Source organism: Taudactylus pleione, unplaced genomic scaffold (genome assembly GCF_031769625.1).
Source record: "Taudactylus pleione unplaced genomic scaffold, aTauple2 ptg000483l, whole genome shotgun sequence".
NCBI classification, from domain to species: domain Eukaryota; kingdom Metazoa; phylum Chordata; class Amphibia; order Anura; family Myobatrachidae; genus Taudactylus; species Taudactylus pleione.
In genome coordinates this window covers 921,941-928,845 of record NW_028284885.1, presented here as the reverse complement: position 1 = coordinate 928,845, position 6,905 = coordinate 921,941, and positions in this window count along the sequence as shown.

Here is a 6,905-nt window from a genome sequence, read left to right as displayed (position 1 = left end):
ACCCCTACAGAGTAACGATTCCTCCTCAGGCCTGTTTTATGGTTGATTGTTAGGCGATGACAGAAACACAATTTGCGTGGCGGTGGTGGTGCTGCGAATTTGTTATGTCACTGGTGTCACACGTTGTAAGAATGTATAACAGAAGAACGCGTTATACACCCACAACCAAGATGGCCGCTGTGAGCGTGCGGTGGGCGTGGTGCATTGTGACGTCACGTGCCGCGGTTGGGCGCTGTTGTTGGTGGGCGTGGCTTTGTGCTGTTGTGGTGAAGCTGAGACTTCTCTCACCGCAGTCAGTCTGTGACAGAGGAAATGCAGAAGCAGTGTGGGTTATATACTGGCTGCAGCATAGGCAAACGCAGGGGGGGTTTCTGTCTGCTTGGAAACCCCCCTCCCCAGTCCACACCGTGACCACAATAGAAATAGTAATATAATAGAATGTTACTAGTGCTGCATGTTCTTCTCCGTATCACAAATTAAATAATTAGCACCACCTGCGGATCTTTTAACATGTCAGTAATAAATAACCTGTGCATCAACTAGGAGATCTGGAAAACATTCACTGTTAGAAATGTGTTGCTATAGAGCCCAATATGTACATATATGTCCAGGGCAGTGCTAGGTTATTCTGCTTCTCCCCCAGACTTGCTCTAATACTCTGGAATGGTGCACACATCTAAAATAAAAACATTCAGCTCAGGCAGGATGGCCCTACTGCCGCATCTAATGGCTTACTGTGATCTTTGGTCCTATATATGCTGGAATTATGACACACAATACACTTTATATGACGCACATTAAAGCTGGTTAAGTGCTAATTCTACCTTCCTTATGGACTGGCCACACTCACTCTAAAATCAAGCATTTAGAAACCCCCCCTCTAGAAATCCTGCGTTTGCCACTGTACAGGGCAATAATAGTTTCCCAAACCATGCAACAGGGGCACTATTATATCCTGTAATCATATGTGTCACAGTCCAGGTCACTATACAGTGCATGCTAGGGGCAATGTGTACTGTAGTACATGTTCATGTTACGTCACTTACCATCGCACTCATAGGGCTCGATTCTCTTCTGCGCGATGTGAATAGCTCCGGGAATCAGCGCCCGGAGCTATTCAATACACCGCGCAGCTAACCCCGACTAAGGATTTCTTCTCACACCCCTCCGGGAATGCGAGCAGAAATCCGACAAAAGTGCCCTTAGCGCCGGGAAAACAGCATCGCGCTGGTAAGTTAGGTCGGGGAATGCCCATTCTCGCACCTTAAACAGGGTGTTTAGTCGCGAGAATGGGCATTTTCCGACTAAACACCGTGCACAATTGAATAGCTCCCGGAGCTATTTACATCGCGGGCTATTGAATCGAGCCCATAGAGAGCGAGTGGAGGGAAAATAATTTATCCCATTACAATATAATTGTCCTTTAATCTCGGTGCATACAGCATAATAACACCCAAACTGAGAGACATCGTTATGGCAGTGCCAGGTTGAAATGTTGGTACAGAGCCACGTAAAGGGACACATTCTGAGTCGCACGCAGGTCTGAAAGCGGTCGCAGTCAGTGACGCATGCATTGTAGTGAGCATTCTCATCTTTACGTATCTCTCGTGATTCTAAGTCAGACGGATCTCGGACCCTTCTCTCTGCCCCTGAATCGGGGTTCTTGGTCTCAGCTGGGCATACACACGAGAAAGAACCGTCTTGTGGGAATGTCGTGGGCATGTTGCCAAAGTTACACCATACTCTGAGCCGTGCGTATGCCGAGCGCATGCCTATTTCAGACAGATCTCTTGCAACCAGCATGGGTTAGGTGTAAGTACAGATAATAGAGATGGTGGCTCTCTTGCAGACCATTCTTGACGATCCTTGGGCTGCCCCCTCCGGGAGGGGGAGCCAGGTCGGCACTGCGGGGAGCGTGGCATGGTAGAAGTGGGCGGTGCTGGGGACTGGTGAGGCAATTGTGTCATCATGGCCCCGCCCCCACTAGACAAACGATTAGCAGCATTGTGAAACGGGGGCTAGGCCATGGTGGCGCAATTCAATGTGAGACTTGTCCAATCTTTTGGGCGTCTGGGAGTTCCACACGATTTTTGGAGGCTCCCTCAGGATATGGGCGGATACTCACATTCGACTTCCGACCGTGGACAGCTTACAGAAGTTCAGCAGAGCTGCATGCGACTTAGATTCTGGCCCTAATGCTCTGTCTTTAACTTGAATTGTCTTTTCCCGATTTGCACCATGCATTGTTTTATTATGTCTATGTATAGGTGAGTACAATGTACATTGTATTCTGTAAAAAAAAAAAAAACCTTTCCCATGGATTTGCAATTAAAGCCACCCCGTGAATATAGAACTATTGGATGAGGAGCACTCAGGTGCCACCTCCATCCTCAGTGCTGACAGGTAAGCTGAGATGGCCGTTCTCTAGGACCTGCCGGAGCGCAGTGAGGGGGTCTAACCGCAGACGTGCTAGTGTGCACGCGCAGCGCCTACCTGCGTCTTTCTCCCTGGTAATAATGCCTACTAGACGCGACTCCAAGACTCTCCAACATACTAGCCGTGCAGAGCCTATACGAACACCGCAAGTACACCACCCCTACAGTGTGTCGGCATATTGCTAACATTCGCTGGTGCATTTACCGCTCAGACGCCCAGCGTACTATAATGCCCAGCGATACCCTAAATCTCCAAGTGCTACAGTTATACCAGTCTTATCCCTGTGCCTTATGTTGCTTGTGCAACGCACTCAACATCATATATACTTTGGCCAAGTGTATTCCCTCCTGGTGGGTAAATTGGGGGGGTATGCAGTCTGGAAACCGGCTGCCTTAATACCGACAGCCGGCTTCCCGGCTGCTTTATCCCGGCGTGGGATAAATGACCGCCGTCTATATCTAGATGCCGGTCATTTACCCGACGCTGGGATCGAAGGGATGCCGGGCGCCGCGAGCAGACAGCCGCGGGGGGGAGGGTTAGGTTTAGGGCATCCGAGGGGGACTTAGGGTTAGGCACCCCACCGGGAGGGTTAGGTTAGGGGAAGGGGGGGTTAGGGTTAGGCACCCCCCCGAGGGACTTAGGGTTAGGCAATGTGGAAGGGGGGGTTAGGGTTAGGCACTTAGAGGGGGAATTAGGGTTAGGCACTTGGGGGGGAGGTTAGGGTTAGGCACTTAGAGGGGGGAGGTTAGGGTTAGGCACTTAGAGGGGTTGGATTAGGGTTAGGCACCCCCCCGGGGGACTTAGGTTTAGGCAGTGGGGAAGGGGGAGGTTAGGGTTAGGCACTTACAGGGGGGATTAGGGTTAGGCACTTGGGGGGGAGGTTAGGGTTAAGCACCCCTAAGGAGGGTTAGGGGGTTAGGTTAGGTTAGTTTATACTTACCTTAGGGACGATCGGGATTTCTAGCACTGTCGGGCTTCCGCTGCCGACCTCTGCTGATCTGTCAGGCTGCCGCTGCCGGGAATCGAACTGCTGGCCATGCGGCAGTCGGGATTCCATACTGATTCCATTGGGGGACTACTACATCCAGCAACACTGTTCGGCTAATAGGTTATAGGCCCAGCAGTCTCAAGTGCACAGGCTCTAGATCCCCCATACATGTCCCGATACTCACCTCCGCAATGTTGATATTCTGGCAGTGTCGACATTTCAATCATGCTGTCAACATTCTGAACATTAACATATTTAACCGCCAGAATTTAAAGTTACGTAGAAATTAAAATAACAATCAGTAAAAACTTTCACATGTCAAATAAATCCTCTCCGTACTCATGTAATATGGAATCCCATGCTCATTGCTACATTTTCCGGATGCAGCACAAACCCCGGGTACCATCGGGACCTTTTCCTACAGGATTTCCCTGGCAAATGGCAACAGCTGTGCTTGCAGCAAGCACCTGGGTCCCAGGAGATCCCTGCTCATGTGTGCAAGTATTCCTGCAGATCATCATCCCATACTATGGGCCTGAGGCAGATCTAAGAGTCATGGGGCCCATACATCAGCGACGGATTGCCGCGATCCCGCGATGCTGCAACTCGGCATCGCAGGATCGCAGAAATCCAGCATGTTGGATTTCGGCGATTTGACGATCGCAATCAAAAAATGATCGCAATTGTCAAATCTCCAACAATTAACATGTGAAATGTCTGCGATCTGGCGATGGATCGCAGAACATCGATGGTGGGCAATCGGAAATTTCCAATGGCGATCGTAAACTCCCGATCGCAGCCCTGCATCGCGGCGATCTATTGCAGATGTATGGGCACCGTAAGTCGGGCGTATGTGTTCCTGCATTGCAGATATATATATATATATATATTCATTGTATGCAGACTTGTATGGCTTTGCGCTCGTCACCTATGCATGCGTTAGCTTAGGTATGAGGCATCATTATTAGTGCAGACTTGCATCTACCCTATACTCAAATTTTGCACCTGACATCCAGGTCTACATAGCGCCACAGTTGCGCTGACACACTCTCAGTGAACTCTGCCTACATGAAACTGCTTCAGTTGTAAGTGCAGATGTGATCAAAATGCGTAAACTGCATCACCCATACTTGCGTTGGCTCCGGAGCATGCGCAGGGCGAAACACGCCAGATACGCTCCGCAAATGGACTATTTCTTATTGACAGGGCTGTTGTGATAAGATAAGAAAAAATGCTACGCGCAGCAGCGGACTCGGGGCCCCGCCAGGCCCTTCCAATAAGCCCTTCCAAGTAGTACGTGCTAAACCCCCCCTCAGCTCCCCTGCTCATTGGGTTCATGTCATGTTTGTGAAGAACTGATAACACTGCAGCGTGAGGTAGAATGTTAGCGTCTATAAGGAGCATCAGGTGTCACAGGTGCAATTATTCTGCTCAATCCCCTTTACAATTACAAACAGAAGAAGAAAAAAAGTCTCTAAACTACCTTGCAGAATATAAGAATAGGTGTTGAGAAGGCAGCGACGCCACTGAGAAGCAGCGCAATGCACGACGACTGAAATAGCAGCACACAGAGAAATACTGAGAAATTACTGGATGTTCATTACTCCCAACATGTAGACATGCAGAATCGCCATAAAATAAGCCGACCCCTCTTCTTCCCAAACCCTGCCCCTATCTATCTAGAAATGCCCACTCCTAGGGGTATAGTTACTAAAGTGCAGGTTTTTTGAAGTGGAGATGTTGCCCATAGCAACCAATCAGATTCCAGCTATTATCTTTTAGAACAGGCCTGGCTAACCTGTGGCTCTCCAGCTATTGTGAGACTACACGTCCCAGCATGCCTTGCCAGAGTTTTAGCATTCCCTAATAGCAAAACTGTGGCAAGGCATGCTGGGACTTGTAGTTTCACAAACAGCTGGAGAGTCACAGGTTGGCCAGGCCTGTTTTAGAAGGTGCTAGATAAATAAGTAGAATCTGAATGGTTGCTATGGGCAACATCTCCCCTTATAAAAACCTGCACTTTAGTAAATATACCCCCTAGTCTTGGAATTCAGGACTTTCACGCCAAAGTCAGGATGGTTAGCATGTATGGATGTTATAAATGTATGTCTCAGGCTTCCGTCTTATGCCGCATACAAAGTAATAATGTAGTGCGCCACTTATGGTTGAGGCTGCTCCCAAGAGCAATTGCCAATTCTCTTTTTTAGCTGAAAACAGCTACAAACACAACATCTAATTTAATAGGAGCACCAATACTAAACAGCTAAATACAACTCAAGGTTTTTGTACAAATAAATTTAATATCCATTAATAATTACATAACATGCAGAATATAAAGTTAAAAAAGCCTTCAATCAAAAGGACATAAATAAATATTTTCCAGCAATAACTGTGCAAAATCAACTCACACGGATTAATATCCAATTCAATATGGTGAATTAGAGCAGCTGACTTGATGCAAATGTATCACTAGAAAAAATATTCCAGCAAACCTACAAACGTCACTGGTAGGTACAGAATGCACTTGCGTTGGCCCAGAACGTATAAATGGGAGTTTGGGAAGGTGTATAGTGACTTGCTGCTGTGCTCCTGGTCGTGTAGGACAGAAGAAATGACCTGACTGCAGCTCCACTTCCAGCTACTCTCCTCGTCCATACCGTCCTTAGCTCACTGCAAACTAATACCCCTTTTACACCGGAGCTAAAACCCGGGTTTTTGAAGGGTTAACCCGGGCAGCTCCCTGGTGTAAAAGGGCAGAGGGTTGGATCGCCGGGTCGAGTGACCCGGCAATCCAACCCAGGTAACTAGCAGGGTTTAACACGGGCGTAGCCCGTGAAACCCTGCTGTGAGAACAGCGCACTTCAGGTCACGATGACCTGGAGTGCGCTGCTAGCCGGCCGATTGGTCCGGCTTCAGTGGTGCTTGGAGATGACGTCATCTCCAAGTGACCACTTTCACTCCGCAAAAGCCGGGTCTATGCAGACCCGACTGCGGTGTGAGCGGCGCTGACTCGGGAAAATCCCGAGTCGGCGCCGGCAAAATTCCGGGTCTGATCCGGATAGGAACTTTGGCCCTCATTCAGAGCCGTACGCTCTGAGCAGAGCGCACGCTCTGAATGAGGGCCGCCCTCCATGAAAATGGAGCGTCCTCCTGGACGCTCGTATAGCTGTGGGTCACCACCCACAGGCTATACGAGCGTGCAGTTTGATGGCCGCGATGGTCTTGACCATCGCGACCATCGAAACTGTGAGCCGGAGCCTGCGGTTGAGGTTTTCAACCGCAAGCTCCGGAGTGATTTTGGCTCTATCAGAGCCAAAATCACTCCCACTGACATCACTAGTGATGTCAGTGGGCCGGCTTCTGACGGGAGGCGTTCCCGTGGGAACGCCCCCGTCAGGGAGGCACGCCCCCGGCACGCCTACCAAAGGGGGCGTGCTGTCAATCAACATCGACAGCACGCCCCCTTTGATCAGACACAACG